This window comes from Sminthopsis crassicaudata, chromosome 6, assembly GCF_048593235.1.
Source record: "Sminthopsis crassicaudata isolate SCR6 chromosome 6, ASM4859323v1, whole genome shotgun sequence".
NCBI lineage: Eukaryota > Metazoa > Chordata > Mammalia > Dasyuromorphia > Dasyuridae > Sminthopsis > Sminthopsis crassicaudata.
The window spans coordinates 197,209,952-197,233,955 of record NC_133622.1 but is presented as its reverse complement, the minus strand read 5'-3'; the positions used below and the strand labels follow the sequence as shown (position 1 = coordinate 197,233,955).

General features: G+C 39.2%; 3 long non-coding RNA genes across 4 annotated transcripts; 2 read left to right on the top strand and 1 right to left on the bottom strand.

The window, feature by feature from the left end:
- Positions 1-6,056: 6,056 nt before the first annotated feature.
- On the top strand, positions 6,057-10,381 carry LOC141546652 (uncharacterized). Its single transcript, XR_012483354.1, has 3 exons — positions 6,057-6,079; positions 9,027-9,134; positions 9,813-10,381. It is a non-coding gene; the product is annotated as an uncharacterized LOC141546652 (long non-coding RNA).
- On the bottom strand, positions 8,231-12,102 carry LOC141546663 (uncharacterized). Its single transcript, XR_012483368.1, has 4 exons — positions 11,575-12,102; positions 11,248-11,371; positions 9,803-9,963; positions 8,231-8,549 (listed from the first exon to the last, which is right to left on the bottom strand). It is a non-coding gene; the product is annotated as an uncharacterized LOC141546663 (long non-coding RNA).
- A 75-nt stretch (positions 12,103-12,177) lies between these two features.
- Positions 12,178-16,760, top strand: LOC141546666 (uncharacterized). 2 transcript variants are annotated; one of them, XR_012483372.1, is made up of 3 exons: positions 12,178-12,203; positions 15,146-15,253; positions 15,957-16,760. It is a non-coding gene; the product is annotated as an uncharacterized LOC141546666 (long non-coding RNA). The 2 variants fall into 2 exon arrangements; XR_012483371.1 differs by having other exon boundaries at positions 12,181-12,203; positions 15,930-16,760.
- Positions 16,761-24,004: the final 7,244 nt, after the last annotated feature.

The window sequence follows — 24,004 nt, the reverse complement described above, 5'->3', positions numbered from 1 at the left end:
ATATGAATTCTACCAAACATTTAAAGAACAACTAACTCTAATACTATATAAACTATTTGAAAAAAAAAATGAATTGAAGGAGGCCTACCAAATTCCTTTTATGCCCCAGACATGGTACTGATACCTAAAACCAGGTAGATTGTAAACAGAGAAAGAAAACTAAAGACCATTTTCCTTCTTGAATATTGATGCTAAAATCTTAAATAAGATATTAGCAAAAAGACTTCAGAGAATCATCCCCAGGATAATACACTACGATCAAGCAGGATTTATACCAGCAGTGCTGGGTTGGTTTAATATTGGGAAAACTATTAGTATAATTGTCCATATTAATAATCAAATTACTAAAAACCATATGATCTTCTCAATAGATGCAGAAAAAGCATTTGATCAAATCCAACATCCATTCCTACAAAAAAAGACTTGAGAGTATAGGAATAAATGAACTATTCCTTAAAATGATAAGGAACCTATATTTAAAACCGTCAGCAAATATCTTAGGAACTTTTCCCTGTAAGATAAGGAGTGAAACAAGGTTTCCCACTATCACCATTACTATTCAATATAGTACTACAAACGCTAGCCTCGGCAAAAAGAGCCGAGAAAGAGATTCAAAAATTAAGAGTAGGAAATGAGGAAATAAAACTATCAATCTTTGCAGATGACATTATGGTATACTTAGAGAACCCCAAAGACTCTGCTAAAAAAGCTATTATAAACAATTCAGAACTTTAGCAAAATTGCAGGATACAAAATAAATCCACAGAAATCCTCAGCATTTTTATACATTAGCAACACAATCCAACAGCAAGAGACACAAAGAGAAATTCCATTCAAAATAACTGTCGATAGTACAAAATATTTGGGAATATATCTAACAAAGGAAAGTCAGGAGCAAAATTACGAAACACTTGCCAGAAAAATGAAGTCAGATTTAAATAATTAGAAAGACGTTCAATGCTTTTGGATAGGCCGAGAGAATATAATGAAGATGACAATACTCCCTAAACTAATCTATTTATTCAGTGCTATACCAATCTGACTCCCAAGGAACTTTTTTAAAGACCTAGAAAAAATAACAACAGAATTCATATGGAACAACAGAAGTTCAAGAATTTCAAGGTAAGTAATGAAAAAAAAAAGGAAGGTGGTCTAGCTGTCTAGCTGTACCTGATATAGAACTATATTATAAAGCAACAGTCACCAAAACCATTTGGTATTGCTTAAGAAATAGACTAGTTGTTCAGTGGAGTAGCATAGGTTCACAGGGCAAGATAGTGAATAAAAATAGCAATCTAGTGTTTGACAAACCCAGAGATCCCAACTTTTGGCATAAGAATTCATTATTTGACAAAAACTGCTGGAAAAACTGGAAATTAGTATGGGAGAAACTAGGCATGGACCCACACTTAAGATCAAAATGGGTCCATGATTTAGGCATAAAGAACGAGGTCATAAATAAATTAGAGGAACATAGGATAGTTTACATCTCAGACTTGTGGAGGAGGAAGGATTATGTGACCAAAGGAGACCTAGAGATCATTATTGATCACAAAATAGAAAATTTAGGTTACATCAAATTAAAAAGTTATCACAGGGGGGGAAAACTAATGCCAGGAAGATTAGAAGGGAAGTAACCAATTGGGAAAACATTTTTACAGTTAAAGGTTCTGAGAAAGGCCTCACTTCCAAGATATAGAGAGAATTGATGCTAATTTATAAGAAAACAAGCCATTCTCAAATTGAAAAAGGGTGAAAGGATATGGACAATTTTCAGATGATGAAATTAAAACTATTTCCACTCACAAGTTCCAAATCACAAGTGTGAGATACCACTACACACCTGTCACATTCGTTAAGATGACAGGAAAAAACAATGATGAATGTTGGAGGGGCTGTGAGAAAATTGGGAAAATGATGCCTTGCTGGTGGAGTTGTGAAAGAATCCAACCATTCTGCAGAGCAATCTGGAATTATGCCCCAAAAGTTATCAAAATCTGCCAATCCGTTGACCTAGCAGTGCTACTACGGGGCTTATATCCCAAAGAAATCCTAAAGAAGGGAAAATGACTTGTATGTGCCAAAATGTTTGTGGCAGCACTTTTTGTAGTGGCTAGAAACTGGACAATGAACGGATGTCCATCAATTGGAGAATGGTTGGGTAAATTATGGTATAAGAATGTTATGCAATATTCTTGTTCTGTAAGAAATGACCAACAGGAGGAAAACAGAGAAGCTTGGAGAGACTTACATCAACTGATGCTGAGTCAAACGAGCAGAACTAGGAGATCATTATACACTTCAACAATGATACTGTATGAGGTTGTGTTCGAATGGAAGTGGATATCTTCAACATAGACAATAGCTAATACAAGTCCACTTGATCAATGATGGAGAGAATCAGCTACACCCAGAACCTGAACACTGGGATATGTAAAGTGAGAGCATTTTGTTTGTTTGCTTTTTATTTTTCTTCACAGATTATTTTTACCTTCCGAATACAATTCTTCCTTTGCAATAACAACAACAATAAAATTTGGTTCTGCACATATATATTGTACCAAGAATATACTATAAGATATTTAAATATGTATGGCAATGCCTGCCGTCTATGGGAGGGCCTAGTGGGGAAGTACGGGAATAATTCAGAACAGAAAGGAGTACAAGGGATAATGTTGTAAAGAAAAATATGCCAGTGTACTGTCAAAAAAAATGTGCTATAATCAAAAATCAATAAAAAATAATGATAACTTGCTGGCATTTGTACTATTTTATAATTATAATCTCATTTGACTCTCACAACAACTTAGGCAATAGAGATTATGGTAAACAACGTTTCACTATTGAGCAAACTGAGAGCAGATGTAAAATGACTTGTTTAAGGTCAAAATATATAGTAAGTTTTGGAAGAAAAATTGGAACTCTAAGTCTTCCTGCCTTGAAGCCCCTGCCCTCTATCAGCTGTACAATCTCACTTTCACCCTTTCTGGTGTTGTAATAGTTAAGTTGTCGGCTCCCTTCTAGGAGAAGAAATTGGTCATGGCACTAGAAAAATTTAACAGTACTCACAGTAGGAGTAATAATAGTAATAGAAGTAAGAGTAGCAATAGTAGTAGTAGTAGTAGTAGTAGTAGTAGTAGTAGTAGTAGTGGTAGTAGTAGTACTAGTGGTAGTGCTAGTAGTAATTATAGTAATAGTAGGGACCAAGGAGTAGTTTTAGTAGTAGGAGGTGGAGGAGTAGAAGAAGTAGGAGTAGTATGAGTAGTAACAGGAATAGGAGTAGGAATAATAGTAGTAGAAGTAGTAGTAATAGCAACAGTAATGATGATAGGAATAGGAGTTACACTATAGTAGGAGTAGGAGTAGGAGTAGGAGGAGGAGTAGTAGTAGTAATAGTAATAATAAAAGTGGTAGTAGAAATAATAGTAGTAGTGGTAGTAAAAGGAGTATTAATAGGAATAGGAGCAATGATAGTACTAGTAGCAGGAGGAAGAGATCTAGAAGGAATAATAACAATAATAAGAGTGGCAGTAATTGTAGTAGTTGGTGGAAGAGTAATAGTAGTAATCGTAGGAGTAATACTAATAGGAGTAGGAAGAGGAGTAATAGTAGAAATAGTAGTAATAATAATAGGGGTAAGAGTACAAGTAATAATAGTAGTAGTAAGAGAATTATCTGACCTTTACACAGTGCTTCACCATCTCCCGAATTCTATAGATCATCTCCTCAAATGCTACCCCTAAGGCTCAGACCAAGTCTTGTGGGAACAGCCAGACTCTCCCATCCTTGGGCCAGGGAGATGCATGTCCTGTTATTTCGGGTTCGGTACCTGTGTTCCAGGCTTCAGGGAAGAAACGAGATCTTTCAACATTTTGGCTTCTGATATTGTCACCCCACCAACCACAAAGAGGATCTGGAGTGGATGGTCACCGGGATGAGGGCGGCCCACCTCTAACAGTCACCACAACAAGGATGGGGTCAGCCCTCAGAAGGGAATGCCAGGTTAATGTTGCTACAAATGAACTATATAAAATCCAAGAGAAAATATATGACTCATTAATGATCAAATACAGATCTTACATTCGGACACAATGTCGCTAGATTTTCACTGTGGAATCACAATTTTAGAACTGGAAATGTAGTTTCCTAGTGGTCATGGAGCTCAACTATCTCATTTAACATGTGAGGAAACTGAGGCTCAGGGAGTTTAAAGTGATAATATAAAGTCATGAAAGTAAGAAATAAACAGCAGAGCAAAATACCACTTGTTTAATGTTACTTTATTACAGTGTCTTTCCCCTACCCCATCCCACCACTTTTTTTTTTTAAGAGTAAATATGTTTAGTTATAGGTTAGAAGATTGGAGTATGGAAATATACACACACATATATGGACACCCATACACCCATATATAATGAACACTTAGAGGTAACACGATAGTATTAACAGGATCTGTTTGAATCTTGTCTCTGCCACTTACAACTTGTATGCGCTTGAACAATATATTAACTATACTAAACCTCCTTGTGTCTCAGTGACTTTCTTTGTAAAATATGGAAGTAGAAACCCTGAAATATTGCTGCCAGCTCAAAATCCACGATGCTGTGACTCTACTTGAAAACAAATAGTTCTCAGAGGCTTATCCTCTGTGGAGCAAACATGATTGTATCATTCCCAATTTACAGAGGAGGAAATTGAGGCAAACACAGATTAAGTGACTTGCCCAGAGTCCTACAGCTGGTGTTTGAAATCAGTTGCTGATTCAAGGGAGGTCCAACAGTGTTATCCACTGAACCAGCCAGCTGCCTATAATTTTAGAAAAAGTCTTCATCTATATGTAATTGAATTTAACAAGCATTTATGAAACCTCTAATATGAGCAAGTCATCTTTTTTCTGGGAACCAGCCATAGGATGAGGAAAAAGAAAATAGTTTCCGAACTAAAAGAATTTGCTTTTGTTTGTTTGTTTGCTTTTAAGTGTAGGCTCTCTATTTCCCAGATTATTTGTACTTCTAGTTTATATATAGGGCTAGTCAGCAACCAGGCCCTACCTTGATCTCCTATTAACACTGACTGCAGGAGGGAAGCTGCAGGTACATTATCTCTATGTAGATGCTTTACCTTCATGAACAGGTTAAATCCCGTTTTAAGTCGATCCCGAGGCTTAAGATGCGTTCAATATCGCCAGCATCTGGTCACAACTGGTTCAGTATCTCCTCTGCTTCAGCAGTGGCTTATAGGATGCCTGAAAAGGTAAAATGTTACAGCATAAGTGAAAGATATGTGTCCAATTGATCTACTAGAATAACCATCCACAAAATGCAATTTTGGGGGGGCGTGGGGGAAGAGGGGAAGAAAGAGAAGTCAACAATTTCCCAAGCCAGATAGAAAGCAACCATTTTAGCTTCTATAATATTGAAGAATAAAATATAATAGTTTAATACTGACGTGAAGGCAGTCTCAATCTATGACAGCAGCCCTTGGTATCATGCTGATGAGGGCCCAAATGGATCTCTCTCTCCAGTAATTTATTTACTGATTTACCTAACCCTCCATTGACTCCTTCATTATCTATGTATAATTTAAGGCAGCTATTCATTCTCTTCTGCCTATAAATCTCTTTTCTACCTATAAATCTCGTTTCTTCTCCTAAATCACTTTTTTAACTATATATATATCTCTTTTCTACCTATGTATCGCTTTTTTCATATAAATCTCTTTTCTAACTATAAATCACTTTTTTTTCCTATAAATATCTTTTCTACCTATAAACTTTTCTACTATAAATCTATCTTTTCACTTATCTACCCATCATTATCTATTTAACTATGCATCAAGTGTATCTATTGAATCTATTTGTTTACCCTATCTATCCCATCTATCTATCAGCACTTATCTATGTATCTAGTCTATTAGTCTATTTGTCCACTCATCTATTCTTCTATTCACATACTACTCCCTTGGCTGTCAGGATCCAACTGGGTTGTTGGGGAGAGAACATCCCCTTTAAGTCAGAAAACCTTGGGTGTTCTCAGGCGTGTCACAATGGGCATGACACAATGAGGTCTCCATGGAGAAGGTAAGCAAAGCAAATGCTCATCAGATGAGGGTAGTGCTCACCTGGTATGTGGGTTTTTTTTCTTTTTAAAAATTGTTTGAGGAAAGCTTTTTATTTACAAAACATATGAAGGGGTAAGTTTTTAACACTGACCCTTGCAAAACCTTCTCTTCCAACTTTTCCCCTCCTTCCTTCCACCTCTTCCCCTAGATGACAGGGAAGATGACAGGGGATTCACATGTTAAATATATGAAAATATATGCTTAATCCAATGTATGTAAAAATATTTATACAATTATCTTGCTTATGCATAGATTGTCTTCCTAGTTCTTTTTGTTGACATCATTTTCCCCAATAGAATATAAACTTTGCGGGCAAGACCATTTTGTTTTTACCTTTATGTCTCCAGGGTCTAGTGAAATATACGACCCCTAGTAAGTATGTAATATATGTTTGCTCCTTGTTTAATTGAGCTTTGCTGATTGAGTAGTCTAAGGAAGATGGATGAGGTGGGCTACCAGATGAATGATATGGTCACAAAGGACACAGGGACCAGAAACTGGGGACATGAGTAGAAGCACCAGCGGGAAAGGGAGCCAAGCCCACATATTGCTCTTGGGATGGAGCCTAGGGTTTGGCTGCAAAGCAGAAGGAGCTAGGGCCACGGTTAAGACCCCAGACCGCTTCATCCGGTACCTTTCATCATGTAGAATTTGGAAAACACCCCATTGAACGCTGCAGATCTAGAATCCCCTTGTTAATTAGGCCAGGGTTGTCTGTACAAGACAAGATCTGTTTCAATCTCGCCTCTATTTTGCTGACCTGTTGCCTCAGTTTCTTTAACTGAGAGAGTGGATATTAGCACCTACCTCCCAGTGATGTTCAGGAGAGAATATGTGTAAAGTGCTTAGCACAGTGCTTGGTACATAGGAGTTTAATAAATGCTTGTTTCCTTAATAAATATTGGTAAATCGGAAGTGATTCGAAGTGGAAAAATGGCAGAGCTACCAAGGAAAAACTCCAACAGTTCTTGCCCTCAAGAAGGTGGTTTTCTGTAGATGAGACCCTCCAAGCCCAAGCCCAGAAGTGGAAAGCCCAAGATGGAGGATGAGAAGGTGCTGTCAGAGAGCAATCCAGACCTCCTCCTCTTCCACCCCCTGGGAGGATTCCCAAGGCCAAGCTAAGGACTAGCTCTGGAAGCCGGCTTGACTGGCTTGTCCAGGGTCTTCTGGGGCCCTTCAGCCAATTAAGGCTGCATCCTGCTTGGGAGTTAGTTTGGTTTCATTTTCTTGCCAGAGCCTGTACATCAATTCCCAAGAGGTATTGTTCCAGCTTTATCAATCAGTGCAAATATCTTTTGTGGCTAACCTGACGTTTGCCACTATCTATGGAATCAAATCAGACGGGGTTTTCCCATCTCCAATCTTGCCGTCTCCAGAGCACCCATTTGCTTTTCTAGCACTCTTACTATCCCCCTTCTTCATCCAGGGGATTTAGGTTCCCAGCTTCTGAAGAAAGGTTAGATTTTCAGAAACAGAAGTTTGACATTTCAGTCATATAGATTATAATGAGCACAAGTCAGGCAGAAGAAACTTCAAAGGGGGAATGGGGGGCTCTAGCACAAGCCTGTGGGGACACCAATTATTTTCTGGCTCAGCCTTCCCCTAGAGCTGAGGGGAAGCACCTGGATGCAAATCTCTAAGCCAGTCCCTTGTCATTCTGAATTGCCCTTCTGGTGTAGAATGGCTGCTCTGCTCCTCCAGGAAGATCCAAAAGACTTCAGCAGGGCCAGTTCCGAGCTTCTCTGGAACTTCTCTGGCTAGAACACAACAGCCCTGCTGCTTGTTAACCCCCACTACCTCTTTGCTCCCAGATTTTCAGACGGTCCCCAGCCTCTGATGGCAAAGGGCCTGCTTACAGTTTTTTCACAATCTCAAAGAAGAACAAATCTGCCTCCCTCTCTTATTCCCAAACCCAGATAGGATAGCCAGCTTTACCCATCAGCAGTATGGGCTAGCTGCAAATAAGGGAAAAATGTTGTTTACCCAATAAGTTTGCCAACAAGTATTTCTTTAGGATTAACCAGCTGGCAAATATAATCATCAGATAGTAAAGAAGAAACTGGGAAATATCACTAATCATGTGGGAGCTGAAAGAATGACAATTTGAAACTTTTGGAAACAGAAAAAAAACATTTTTTTTATTTTTAAAAACACATCAAACTCAGAAACATCATCTCTCCCCTTCCCCCCACCAGTACAATAAACTCCAAAGTATAGATATCAAAACTCCCCAACAATCAAACTCAGAAACATCCTCTCTCCCCTTCCCCCCACCAGTGCAATAAACTCCAAAGTATAGATCAAAACTCCCCAACAACAATCTAAATCCCGTTTCAAGTAGATTTCCAAAGACATGTTTTCAATATCGCCAGAATCTGGTCACTCTGGCTTCAGTATCTCCTTTGCTTCAGTACTGGCTTATAAGTTGCCTGAAAAGATAAAATGTTAAAGCATAAGTGAAAGATATGTGTCCATTTGATATACTGGAAAAACCATCCACAAACTGCAATATTTTGGGTGGGGGTTGTATGTATATTTTAATCCAGCTATTCATTCTCTTCTGCCTATAAATCTCTTTTCTACTTCTAAATCCCTTTTTTTAATCTAAAAATCTCTTTTCTACCTATAAATGGCTTTTCTTCCTATAGAGCTGTTTGCTACCTATAAATCACTTTTCTTCCTATAAATCACTTTTCTACCTATAAACTTTTCTACTATAAATCTATCTTTTCACTTATCTATCCATCATTATCTTTTTAACTATGCATTAAGTGTATCTATTCAATCTATTTGTTTATCTTCTCTATCCCATTCATCCATCACCAGGAATCTATGTATCTAGTCTATCAGTCTATTAGTCCACTCATGCATTCTTCTATTCACATACTACTCCCTTTTCCTGTCAGGATCCAACTGGGTTGTTGGGAAGAGAACATCACCTTGAAGTCAGAAAACTTTGGGTGTTCTCCGGCATGTCACAATGAGCATCACACAATGAGTTCTCCATGGCCAAGGTAAGCAAGTCAACTGCTCATCTGATGAGGATTGTGCTCAGGCTTTATGCGCAAGTCTTCTTTTAACAATATTTTTTAGGAAACCTCTTTATTTAGAAAACATATGGACTTCCAGACAAAGGAGTAGTGGCAGTAGTAGGAGGTGGAGGCGTAGAAGAAGTAGGAGTAGTATGAGTAGTAACAGTAATAGGAAGAGGAATAAAAGTAGTGATAGAAGTAGTAAAAAGAGTAGTAATGATAAAAGTAATAGTAATGGTAGTAGTACTAATAATAATAGGAGTAGGAATAATAGTAGTAGAAGAAGTAGTAATAGCAACAGTAATAATGATAGGAATAGGAGTGACACTAGTAGGAGTAGGAGTAGCAGTAGCAGTAGGAGTAATAGTAATAGTAAAAGTGGTAGTAGAAATATAGTAGTAGTGGTAGTAAAAGGAATATTAATAGGAATAGGAGCAATGATAGTACTAGTAGCAGGAGGAAGAGATCTAGAAGGAATAATAACAATAATAAGAGTGGCAGTAATTGTAGTAGTTGGTGGAAGAGTAATAGTAGTAATCGTAGGAGTAATACTAATAGGAGTAGGAAGAGGAGTAATAGTAGAAATAGTAGTAATAATAATAGGCGTAAGAGTACAAGTAATAATAGTAGTAGTAAGAGAATTATCTGACCTTTACACAGTGCTTCACCATCTCCCGAATTCTATAGATCATCTCCTCAAATGCTACCCCTAAGGCTCAGACCAAGTCTTGTGGGAACAGCCAGACTCTCCCATCCTTGGGCCAGGGAGATGCATGTCCTGTTATTTCGGGTTCGGTACCTGTGTTCCAGGCTTCAGGGAAGAAACGAGATCTTTCAACATTTTGGCTTCTGATATTGTCACCCCACCAACCACAAAGAGGATCTGGAGTGGATGGTCACCGGGATGAGGGCGGCCCACCTCTAACAGTCACCACAACAAGGATGGGGTCAGCCCTCAGAAGGGAATGCCAGGTTAATGTTGCTACAAATGAACTATATAAAATCCAAGAGAAAATATATGACTCATTAATGATCAAATACAGATCTTACATTAGGACACAATGTTGCTAGATTTTCACTGTGGAATCACAATTTTAGAACTGGAAATGTAGTTTCCTAGTGGTCATGGAGCTCAACTATCTCATTTAACATGTGAGGAAACTGAGGCTCAGGGAGTTTAAAGTGATAATATAAAGTCATGAAAGTAAGAAATAAACAGCAGAGCAAAATACCACTTGTTTAATGTTACTTTATTACAGTGTCTTTCCCCTACCCCATCCCACCACTTTTTTTTTTTTTAAGGGTTAATATGTTTAGTTATAGGTTAGAAGATTGGAGTATGGAAATATACACACACATATATGGACACCCATACACCCATATATAATGAACACTTAGAGGTAACACGATAGTATTAACAGGATCTGTTTGAATCTTGTCTCTGCCACTTACAACTTGTATGCGCTTGAACAATATATTAACTATACTAAACCTCCTTGTGTCTCAGTGACTTTCTTTGTAAAATATGGAAGTAGAAACCCTGAAATATTGCTGCCAGCTCAAAATCCACGATGCTGTGACTCTACTTGAAAACAAATAGTTCTCAGAGGCTTATCCTCTGTGGAGCAAACATGATTGTATCATTCCCAATTTACAGAGGAGGAAATTGAGGCAAACACAGATTAAGTGACTTGCCCAGAGTCCTACAGCTGGTGTTTGAAATCAGTTGCTGATTCAAGGGAGGTCCAATAGTGTTATCCACTGAACCAGCCAGCTGCCTATAATTTTAGAAAAAGTCTTCATCTATATGTAATTGAATTTAACAAGCATTTATGAAACCTCTAATATGAGCAAGTCATCTTTTTTCTGGGAACCAGCCATAGGATGAGGAAAAAGAAAATAGTTTCCGAACTAAAAGAATTTGCTTTTGTTTGTTTGTTTGCTTTTAAGTGTAGGCTCTCTATTTCCCAGATTATTTGTACTTCTAGTATATATATATAGGGCTAGTCAGCAACCAGGCCCTACCTTGATCTCCTATTAACACTGACTGCAGGAGGGAAGCTGCAGGTACATTATCTCTATGTAGATGCTTTACCTTCATGAACAGGTTAAATCCCGTTTTAAGTCGATCCCGAGGCTTAAGATGCGTTCAATATCGCCAGCATCTTGTCACAACTGGTTCAGTATCTCCTCTGCTTCAGCAGTGGCTTATAGGATGCCTCAAAAGGTAAAATGTTACAGCATAAGTGAAAGATATGTGTCCAATTGATCTACTAGAATAACCATCCACAAAATGCAATTTTGGGGGGGCGTGGGGGAAGAGGGGAAGAAAGAGAAGTCAACAATTTCCCAAGCCAGATAGAAAGCAACCATTTTAGCTTCTATAATATTGAAGAATAAAATATAATAGTTTAATACTGACGTGAAGGCAGTCTCAATCTATGACAGCAGCCCTTGGTATCATGCTGATGAGGGCCCAAATGGATCTCTCTCTCCAGTAATTTATTTACTGATTTACCTAACCCTCCATTGACTCCTTCATTATCTATGTATAATTTAAGGCAGCTATTCATTCTCTTCTGCCTATAAATCTCTTTTCTACCTATAAATCTCGTTTCTTCTCCTAAATCACTTTTTTAACTATATATATCTCTTTTCTACCTATGTATCGCTTTTTTCATATAAATCTCTTTTCTAACTATAAATCACTTTTTTTTCCTATAAATATCTTTTCTACCTATAAACTTTTCTACTATAAATCTATCTTTTCACTTATCTACCGATCATTATCTATTTAACTATGCATCAAGTGTATCTATTGAATCTATTTGTTTACCCTATCTATCCCATCTATCTATCAGCACTTATCTATGTATCTAGTCTATTAGTCTATTTGTCCACTCATCTATTCTTCTATTCACATACTACTCCCTTGGCTGTCAGGATCCAACTGGGTTGTTGGGGAGAGAACATCACCTTTAAGTCAGAAAACCTTGGGTGTTCTCAGGCGTGTCACAATGGGCATGACACAATGAGGTCTCCATGGAGAAGGTAAGCAAAGCAAATGCTCATCAGATGAGGGTAGTGCTCACCTAGTATGTGGGTTTTTTTCTTTTTAAAAATTGTTTGAGGAAAGCTTTTTATTTACAAAACATATGAAGGGGTAAGTTTTTAACACTGACCATTGCAAAACCTTCTCTTCCAACTTTTCCCCTCCTTCCTTCCACCTCTTCCCCTAGATGACAGGGAAGATGACAGGGGATTCACATGTTAAATATATGAAAATATATGCTTAATCCAATGTATGTAAAAATATTTATACAATTATCTTGCTTATGCATAGATTGTCTTCCTAGTTCTTTTTGTTGACATCATTTTCCCCAATAGAATATAAACTTTGCGGGCAAGACCATTTTGTTTTTACCTTTATGTCTCCAGGGTCTAGTGAAATATACGACCCCTAGTAAGTATGTAATATATGTTTGCTCCTTGTTTAATTGAGCTTTGCTGATTGAGTAGTCTAAGGAAGATGGATGAGGTGGGCTACCAGATGAATGATATGGTCACAAAGGACACAGGGACCAGAAACTGGGGACATGAGTAGAAGCACCAGCGGGAAAGGGAGCCAAGCCCACATATTGCTCTTGGGATGGAGCCTAGGGTTTGGCTGCAAAGCAGAAGGAGCTAGGGCCACGGTTAAGACCCCAGACCGCTTCATCCGGTACCTTTCATCATGTAGAATTTGGAAAACACCCCATTGAACGCTGCAGATCTAGAATCCCCTTGTTAATTAGGCCAGGGTTGTCTGTACAAGACAAGATCTGTTTCAATCTCGCCTCTATTTTGCTGACCTTTTGCCTCAGTTTCTTTAACTGAGAGAGTGGATATTAGCACCTACCTCCCAGTGATGTTCAGGAGAGAATATGTGTAAAGTGCTTAGCACAGTGCTTGGTACATAGGAGTTTAATAAATGCTTGTTTCCTTAATAAATATTGGAAAATCGGAAGTGAATCGAAGTGGAAAAATGGCAGAGCTACCAAGGAAAAACTCCAACAGTTCTTGCCCTCAAGAAGGTGGTTTTCTGTAGATGAGACCCTCCAAGCCCAAGCCCAGAAGTGGAAAGCCCAAGATGGAGGATGAGAAGGTGCTGTCAGAGAGCAATCCAGACCTCCTCCTCTTCCACCCCCTGGGAGGATTCCCAAGGCCAAGCTAAGGACTAGCTCTGGAAGACGGCTTGACTGTCTTGTCCAGGGTCTTCTGAGGCCCTTCAGCCAATTAAGGCTGCATCCTGCTTGGGAGTTAGTTTGGTTTCATTTTCTTGCCAGAACCTGTACATCAATTCCCAAGAGGTATTGTTCCAGCTTTATCAATCAGTGCAAACATCTTTTGTGGCTAACCTGACGTTTGCCACTATCTATGGAATCAAATCAGACGGGGTTTTCCCATCTCCAATCTTGCCGTCTCCAGAGCACCCATTTGCTTTTCTAGCACTCTTACTATCCCCCTTCTTCATCCAGGGGATTTAGGTTCCCAGCTTCTGAAGAAAGGTTAGATTTTCAGAAACAGAAGTTTGACATTTCAGTCATATAGATTATAATGAGCACAAGTCAGGCAGAAGAAACTTCAAAGGGGAAATGGGGGGCTCTAGCACAAGCCTGTGGGGACACCAATTATTTTCTGGCTCAGCCTTCCCCTAGAGCTGAGGGGAAGCACCTGGATGCAAATCTCTAAGCCAGTCCCTTGTCATTCTGAATTGCCCTTCTGGTGTAGAATGGCTGCTCTGCTCCTCCAGGAAGATCCAAAAGACTTCAGCAGGGCCAGTTCCGAGCTTCTCTGGAACTTCTCTGGCTAGAACACAACAGCCCTGCTGCTTGTTAACCCCCACTACCTCTTTGCTCCCAGATTTTCAGACGGTCCCCAGCCTCTGATGGCAAAGGGCCTGCTTACAGTTTTTTCACAATCTCAAAGAAGAACAAATCTGCCTCCCTCTCTTATTCCCAAACCCAGATAGGATAGCCAGCTTTACCCATCAGCAGTATGGGCTAGCTGCAAATAAGGGAAAAATGTTGTTTACCCAATAAGTTTGCCAACAAGTATTTCTTTAGGATTAACCAGCTGGCAAATATAATCATCAGATAGTAAAGAAGAAACTGGGAAATATCACTAATCATGTGGGAGCTGAAAGAATGACAACTTGAAACTTTTGGAAACAGAAAAAAAACATTTTTTATTTTTAAAAACACATCAAACTCAGAAACATCATCTCTCCCCGTCCCCCCACCAGTACAATAAACTCCAAAGTATAGATCAAAACTCCCCAACAATCAAACTCAGAAACATCCTCTCTCCCCTTCCCCCCACCAGTGCAATAAACTCCAAAGTATAGATCAAAACTCCCCAACAACAATCTAAATCCCGTTTCAAGTAGATTTCCAAAGACATGTTTTCAATATCGCCAGAATCTGGTCACTCTGGCTTCAGTATCTCCTTTGCTTCAGTATTGGCTTATAGGTTGCCTGAAAAGATAAAATGTGAAAGCATAAGTGAAAGATATGTGTCCATTTGATATACTGGAAAAACCATCCACAAACTGCAATATTTTGGGTGGGGGTTGTATGTATATTTTAATCCAGCTATTCATTCTCTTCTGCCTATAAATCTCTTTTCTACTTCTAAATCCCTTTTTTTAATCTAAAAATCTCTTTTCTACCTATAAATGGCTTTTCTTCCTATAGAGCTGTTTGCTACCTATAAATCACTTTTCTTCCTATAAATCACTTTTCTACCTATAAACTTTTCTACTATAAATCTATCTTTTCACTTATCTATCCATCATGATCTTTTTAACTATGCATTAAGTGTATCTATTCAATCTATTTGTTTATCTTCTCTATCCCATTCATCCATCACCAGGAATCTATGTATCTAGTCTATCAGTCTATTAGTCCACTCATGCATTCTTCTATTCACATACTACTCCCTTTTCCTGTCAGGATCCAACTGGGTTGTTGGGAAGAGAACATCACCTTGAAGTCAGAAAACTTTGGGTGTTCTCTGGCATGTCACAATGAGCATCACACAATGAGTTCTCCATGGCCAAGGTAAGCAAGTCAACTGCTCATCTGATGAGGATTGTGCTCAGGCTTTATGCGCAAGTCTTCTTTTAACAATATTTTTTAGGAAACCTCTTTATTTAGAAAACATATGGACTTCCGGACAAAGGAGTAGTGGCAGTAGTAGGAGGTGGAGGCGTAGAAGAAGTAGGAGTAGTAGGAGTAGTAACAGTAATAGGAAGAGGAATAAAAGTAGTGATAGAAGTAGTAAAAAGAGTAGTAATGATAAAAGTAATAGTAATGGTAGTAGTACTAATAATAATAGGAGTAGGAATAATAGTAGTAGAAGTAGTAATAGCAACAGTAATAATGATAGGAATAGGAGTGACACTAGTAGGAGTAGGAGTAGCAGTAGCAGTAGGAGTAATAGTAATAGTAAAAGTGGTAGTAGAAATAATAGTAGTAGTGGTAGTAAAAGGAGTATTAATAGTAATAGGAGCAATGATAGTACTAGTAGCAGGAGGAAGAGATCTAGAAGGAATAATAACAATAATAAGAGTGGCAGTAATTGTAGTAGTTGGTGGAAGAGTAATAGTAGTAATCGTAGGAGTAATACTAATAGGAGTAGGAAGAGGAGTAATAGTAGAAATAGTAGTAATAATAATAGGGGTAAGAGTACAAGTAATAATAGTAGTAGTAAGAGAATTATCTGACCTTTACACAGTGCTTCACCATCTCCCGAATTCTATAGATCATCTCCTCAAATGCTACCCCTAAGGCTCAGACCAAGTCTTGTGGGAACAGCCAGACTCTCCCATCCTTGGGCCAGGGAGATGCATGTCCTGTTATTTCGGGTTCGGTACCTGTGTTCCAGGCTTCAGGGAAGAAACGAGATCTTTCAACATTTTGGCTTCTGATATTGTCACCCCACCAACCACAAAGAGGATCTGGAGTGGATGGTCACCGGGATGAGGGCGGCCCACCTCTAACAGTCACCACAACAAGGATGGGGTCAGCCCTCAGAAGGGAATGCCAGGTTAATGTTGCTACAAATGAACTATATAAAATCCAAGAGAAAATATATGACTCATTAATGATCAAATACAGATCTTACATTAGGACACAATGTTGCTAGATTTTCACTGTGGAATCACAATTTTAGAACTGGAAATGTAGTTTCCTAGTGGTCATGGAGCTCAACTATCTCATTTAACATGTGAGGAAACTGAGGCTCAGGGAGTTTAAAGTGATAATATAAAGTCATGAAAGTAAGAAATAAACAGCAGAGCAAAATACCACTTGTTTAATGTTACTTTATTACAGTGTCTTTCCCCTACCCCATCCCACCACTTTTTTTTTTTTTAAGAGTAAATATGTTTAGTTATAGGTTAGAAGATTGGAGTATGGAAATATACACACACATATATGGACACCCATACACCCATATATAATGAACACTTAGAGGTAACACGATAGTATTAACAGGATCTGTTTGAATCTTGTCTCTGCCACTTACAACTTGTATGCGCTTGAACAATATATTAACTATACTAAACCTCCTTGTGTCTCAGTGACTTTCTTTGTAAAATATGGAAGTAGAAACCCTGAAATATTGCTGCCAGCTCAAAATCCACGATGCTGTGACTCTACTTGAAAACAAATAGTTCTCAGAGGCTTATCCTCTGTGGAGCAAACATGATTGTATCATTCCCAATTTACAGAGGAGGAAATTGAGGCAAACACAGATTAAGTGACTTGCCCAGAGTCCTACAGCTGGTGTTTGAAATCAGTTGCTGATTCAAGGGAGGTCCAACAGTGTTATCCACTGAACCAGCCAGCTGCCTATAATTTTAGAAAAAGTCTTCATCTATATGTAATTGAATTTAACAAGCATTTATGAAACCTCTAATATGAGCAAGTCATCTTTTTTCTGGGAACCAGCCATAGGATGAGGAAAAAGAAAATAGTTTCCGAACTAAAAGAATTTGCTTTTGTTTGTTTGTTTGCTTTTAAGTGTAGGCTCTCTATTTCCCAGATTATTTGTACTTCTAGTTTATATATAGGGCTAGTCAGCAACCAGGCCCTACCTTGATCTCCTATTAACACTGACTGCAGGAGGGAAGCTGCAGGTACATTATCTCTATGTAGATGCTTTACCTTCATGAATAGGTTAAATCCCGTTTTAAGTCGATCCCGAGGCTTAAGATGCGTTCAATATCGCCAGCATCTGGTCACAACTGGTTCAGTATCTCCTCTGCTTCAGCAGTGGCTTATAGGATGCCTGAAAAGGTAAAATGTTACAGCATAAGTGAAAGATATGTGTCCAATTGATCTACTAGAATAACCATCCACAAAATGCAATTTTGGGGGAGGCGTGGGGGAAGAGGGGAAGAAAGAGAAGTCAACAATTTCCCAAGCCAGATAGAAAGCAACCATTTTAGCTTCTATAATATTGAAGACTAAAATATAATAGTTTAATACTGACGTGAAGGCAGTCTCAATCTATGACAGCAGCCCGTGGTATCATGCTGATGAGGGCCCAAATGGATCTCTCTCTCCAGTAATTTATTTACTGATTTACCTAACCCTCCATTGACTCCTTCATTATCTATGTATAATTTAAGGCAGCTATTCATTCTCTTCTGCCTATAAATCTCTTTTCTACCTATAAATCTCGTTTCTTCTTCTAAATCACTTTTTTAGCTATATATCTCTTTTCTACCTATGTATCGCTTTTTTCATATAAATCTCTTTTCTAACTATAAATCACTTTTTTTTCCTATAAATATCTTTTCTACCTATAAACTTTTCTACTATAAATCTATCTTTTCACTTATCTACCCATCATTATCTATTTAACTATGCATCAAGTGTATCTATTGGATCTATTTGTTTACCCTATCTATCCCATCTATCTATCAGCACTTATCTATGTATCTAGTCTATTAGTCTATTTGTCCACTCATCCATTCTTCTATTCACATACTACTCCCTTGGCTGTCAGGATCCAACTGGGTTTTTGGGGAGAGAACCTCACCTTTAAGTCAGAAAACCTTGTGTGTTCTCAGGCGTGTCACAATGGGCATGACACAATGAGGTCTCCATGGAGAAGGTAAGCAAAGCAAATGCTCATCAGATGAGGATAGTGCTCACTTGGTATTGTTAGGATTACTAGGTGAGAACTCACGTTGTCTGGACAGTGACAAGGTGAGAATTCAGGTTGTCTGGACAATTACAAGGTGAGAACTCAGGTTTACTTGATAGAAGGAGCAAGCTCATTGGCTGAAGTGGTTCTTCCCTGAAGCCCTTGCATTATCCCACGCCCATTCTCTGGGAGGATAAAGGAGGCAACAGTGGGCCTGGAAAGTCAGTCTGCCTGGAGAAGGATAAGAGCTGCAGGAGATTCAGAGCCAGGATTCAAGGAGAAGACTCTGCACTACATCTGGCTTGATGCAGCTCTCTGCAGGAAGGGAAGTCACTTCTCTGGACAAGAGTTAACAGAAACTCCCTGGAGACAACAGTTCACTACAGGAAGAAGAATCTGTCTGAGAGATTTGAGTAGACACAGCAGATCTCTTCCCAGAGAGCGATCCAGCAGCTTCTGGAGACGACAGCACGCTACATTTGGCGTCCACACGTGGGGCAAGGACTTTTGCTTATCCTGACAAGAGGAGCTAGACCAGACCTTCGCAATTTGGCGCCCGAACAGGGACAGACACGGTCCTGTTTCCAGTGGAAAAGCCTCCCATCCAGATCTCAGTCTCTCTGACCCAGAACTGTGAGTAACGAGGAAACTTTGTTAAAGATTAATTGAGCGTGCTAATAGATAAATAAGGAACTTAACTTGTTAAGGGCTAAACCAGGAATCTCTTATAGCTGAAATGGGGCAGATGTTAGCTATATTCAATCCCTGGACCTCAGCCGACTCATCCCCAGCCCCAGAAGCAACCTCAGCTCCACCCCCATTCAGGAGTGGTACTATAGAGAGTATAATCAAGATAATTGAGGAGCAGAGTTTACTTGTAACATGGGTACAGATTGCTAAACTCTTGGCTGCATTAAGACGCACATCCCCTTGGTTCTTAGAGGAAGAAAAGATAGATGTAGATAAATGGAAGCTAGTGGGATTTGAAATGAAAGAATTTTATGCAAAAAATGGGCCTCGTTCAATTTCTGCAGAAGTATTTTATATCTACAACATAGTTCAATTAACCTTAAACTATCAAGCAAGTTGTTGGAGAAGGAAAAGTTTTAAAAATGAACAGAGGAGGAAGTGTGACGAAAAAAGGAAAGATCAAGATCTTGCCCTAGAGCAAGAGGATTTAAATGAGGAATTATGGTATGATTCTCTTGAAGAAGCTTCAACCCTGCCTAGAGAACAGATTATTGGCAGGCCCACATCCACCCCACCTTCAGAGGTGGAGGAAGAAGGAGGGGAAGAGGCAGAAACACAAACAGAATTGCCTGTGAAGCAGCCTAAGCCTATGACAAGATTAGAAAAAGCATTGGTTAAAGCTAAGAGAGAAGGACAGGATATAAGTGATTTTATACATGCATATGCTGTGATTGAAAATATTGACTCTGTAGGTCAAAAAAGGAGAAGATATGCACCTTTAGATTTGAATAAAATTAAAGATTTGAAAAAAGGTTGTACCCTTTATGGGGCTACATCAGCTTATGTTAAAATGTTACTAGATGGTTTGTCTTATGAAGTCCTAACCCCAAATGATTGGAAATCCATAGCAAGGACATGCCTGGAACCTGGAGAAAATTTATTATGGCTTGTGGAATTTCATGAATTATGTAAAATTCAAGTCAGATGCAATTTGGAAATAGGAGTTAACACACAATTCACTTTTGAGCACTTGGCTGGTGAAGGTTGGTATGGAGAGAATTCAGAACAGATTAATTATACCATGACAATATATGAGCAAATTGTTAAAGCTGCAATAAAAGCTTGGGGTGTCCTTCCTGGACAGAAAGATCGTGGAGAGGCTTTCACTAAAATACAGCAAGGTCCCAATGAACCTTTTGCAGATTTTGTGGGACATTTGCAAACTGCTGTCAAAAGAACTATTGGAGAAAATTCAGCTACAGAAATAATGACCAGACATCTGGCTAAGGAAAATGCCAATGAGATTTGCAAAAGAATTATATGGGGATTAGACAAAGATGCTCCTTTAGAGGAGATCATAAGACGCTGTGCTACAGTGGGAACAAATGCTTTTTACACCCGGACAATGATGAACGTGGAAAGACAGGGTCCCTCCTGGCAAGGGCCTTCTAGAGAAACTCGGCGATGTTTTCAATGTGGAAAAATTGGGCATCTAAGAGCTCAGTGTAGATATGGAGATACAGTGAGAAGACAGGGTGAGAGAAGACCTAAAACTCCATGTCCAAAATGTCACAAGGGCCTCCACTGGGCCTCCGAATGTAGATTGACACAGGGAAATGACAGGTGGGGCCCAGCTTCAGCCCCCGAAGTGGGGCATGATGGCAGCCGAGGTTACATCCAGAGAATTTTAAGACATGATCAATCAGCCAAAAGGCAATCAGATGGAAGAAAGGGATTGAAATTAGGAAAAATAGAGTTGTGTGCAGTAGAGACTACCGAGATACTCCCTGGAGAAGTGAAATCTGTTCCTGTTGAGCCTATGGATCCTTTGCCTCCAGGCACAGTAGGCTTGACCATTTCACCTTCTGAGAGTGCCTACAAAACAGTGTCCATCCATACACTGATGTGGGAAACTGGAGAACGTGTATCTAATATCCCAGTCACTAACACAGGCAGACAACGTGTGATTTATCAACCAGGAGAAGTAGTAGCATCAGGCATATTGTTACGTACCCCTAATAAGCAACCTCGTGATAGTCGCCTAGATTTTGACTCCAATGAACAAAATCCAGGAATATATTGGACAGCAGCTGTGACAGCTGACCGACCTATGCTTACTATTTATATAAACGGAATACCATTTGAAGGATCGGTAGACACGGGTGCAGATCGTACAGTTATTAGAGGTGCCAATTGGCCCGGTCACTGGCCAAAGATTAAAGCAGACATGTCTGCTATATGTCTGGGGTGGGAGGATCAATAGCCCCAGAAGTTAGTGCTAGGCCTTTGAGATAGGTATTTGAAGGAGAAACAGGAGCTTTTACTCCTTTTGTGGTTGAAAAAATCCCCATCAATCTGTGGGGAAGAGACATTTTACAGCAGATAGGATTACAAATAAGCACTTCAGCTTTTTAGGCAGGGCTGCTGTTGAAGGCCTACCTGCACTTTCACCAGTTCCTATTCAGTGGAAGACTGATTCACCAGTGTGGGTAGAACAGTGGCCCTTAAGAAGTGATAAAATTCAGGCCTTATTAGACATAGTGCAAGAACAACTTGACCAAGGACACTTGCGGCCTTCTCTAAGTCCTTGGAATTCCCCAGTATTTGTGGTGAAAAAGAAATCTGGAAAATGGAGGATGTTAACTGATCTAAGAAGAGTAAATGAACAGATGGAAACTATGGGAACTCTTCAGCCTGGACTTCCATCTCCTACTCAGTTGCCAAGAGAATGGCCTCTATGGGTTATAGACATTAAGGATTGTTTCTATTCTATCCCTCTAGATAAGGAGGGTATGAAAAGATGTGCTTTTTCAGTGCCTAGTGTTAATTTGGCCGAGCCTTATAAAAGATATGAATGGACAGTTTTGCCACAGGGAATGAAAAACAGCCCTACTATGTGCCAAATGTATGTTGCTGCTGCTCTTGCTCCAGTAAGAAAAGCCTTTCCAAAAGTAATATTGTTACATTATATGGATGATATTTTGGGATGTGTACCTGAGGAACAAATGTTAGAAGCATGTCTACAAAGGACCATGGAAACATTAAAGTACTACAAACTGCATATAGCTACAGAAAAAATTCAAAGACAGGCTCCTTTTCAATATTTAGGATATCAAGTATATCCTAAGACACTCACAGTACAAAAGCTTTCTTTAAGAACAGAGAAGTTGAACACCTTAAATGACTTTCAAAAATCAATAGGAGATATCCAATGGATGCGTCCAGTGTTAGGCTTAACTACCAATCAACTACAACCTCTATATGACATTTTAAGGGGAGACAGTGCTTTAAATTCACCACGCCAGCTTACAAAAGAAGCACAAAATGTGGTTGAAAGAGTCACTCAAAAACCCTTGGAAATATCAGTTTTTGCTACAAAAGAGGCACCCACAGCAGTCCTTCATCAAGGAGACAGAGTGATTGAGTGGATGAACCTCCCAGCACAACCAGAACAAAGCCTTACACCTTACCCAGTGCTTGTGGCTAGGATTTTATTAAAGGCTATTAAGAGAGTAACACAATTATCTGGAATAAGTCCTGAAAAAATATACACATTCTATACTAACGCACAAATTAATGTATGCTGTGAGACCATCCCAGAATGGCAAATTTTATTGGCCACCGCTCCAAATTTTGCACATGGATCTCCATTAAAGATTACCCGGCTACTACATAATTGGCGATGGATCTTTGAAGAAAAGGTTTCCAAGGTTCCTCTTAAAGGACCAACAATCTTTACAGACGCCTCCAAAGAAAATATTTGTGCTGTATACTCTCATGATTTAACCATAAAGAGAGTAATCAGGACTCCTTTTCAATCCACTCAACAGAATGAATTATTTGCTATCATGCTAGCTCTTACTTATTACCCAGGAGACGTAAATATAATTACTGATTCAGCTTATTCTGTAGGTGTAGTACAAAGAATTGCCACAGCCCAAATAAAATTTACAGCCTCTAATATTTATCAGCTCTTTAAGGAACTTCAAGAGCAAGTGAGAAAACATCCAGGCAAGATTTATATCTTGCATGTCCACTCACATAGTGGACTTCCAGGTCCCATTTTTGTTGGAAATTCAAAGGCAGATAGCCTTCTAACGATGTTAGCCAGTAGTCCTTTATTTCAGGAAGCACAAGAATCTCATTCTAAATATCATCAGGCTGCTCGAGCTTTACGTTTACAATTTGGAATCACAAGAGAGGAAGCTAGGAGCATAGTAAAAAGCTGTACACCTTGTCTTCCTTGCCATGCTCCTACACTCCCTCCAGTGAAGAATCCTCGTGGTTTGAGACCCAATGAAATCTGGCAAATGGATGTGACCCATTATAAATCTTTTGGTCGTCTATCTTTTATCCATGTCGTAGTAGACACCTTTTCAGGATTCACATTTGCAGTGCCAGCAGCAAAAGAGACAGCCCGAGTGGTCACTGAATTCCTTATACAAGCATTTGCAATTATGGGTGTGCCACAAGCAATAAAAACAGACAATGGACCTGCATATACGTCCAAACATTTTACACACTTTTGTGCACAGTATAAGATTTTACATACCACGGGCATACCCTTTAATCCTCAAGGGCAGGCAATAGTAGAGAGAAGAAACAGAGATATTAAGACACTCCTCCAAAAACAAAAGAAAGGGGGAGCCACAGGTAACCCTAGAGAACTTCTAAATTTAGTTCTCTATACCATTAATTTTCTAATTTTTGACAAAGATGCACTGGCTCCGGCAGACAGGTTTTATAACCCACCAGAAGGGCAGTGTCCAGTGCGAGCAGCTCCACTGTCCTTAGATAATCGCCAGGTGATGTGGAGAGATCCAGAAAGTGGTGAATGGAAGGGACCAGGTAGGTTAACTGCCTGGGGGAGAGGGTTTGCTTGTATTTCTTCAGCAGGAGAAGGAATCAGATGGGTGCCAACGAGTCATATTCGCCTTGTCCATCAGAGAGAGACAGAAAAAGAG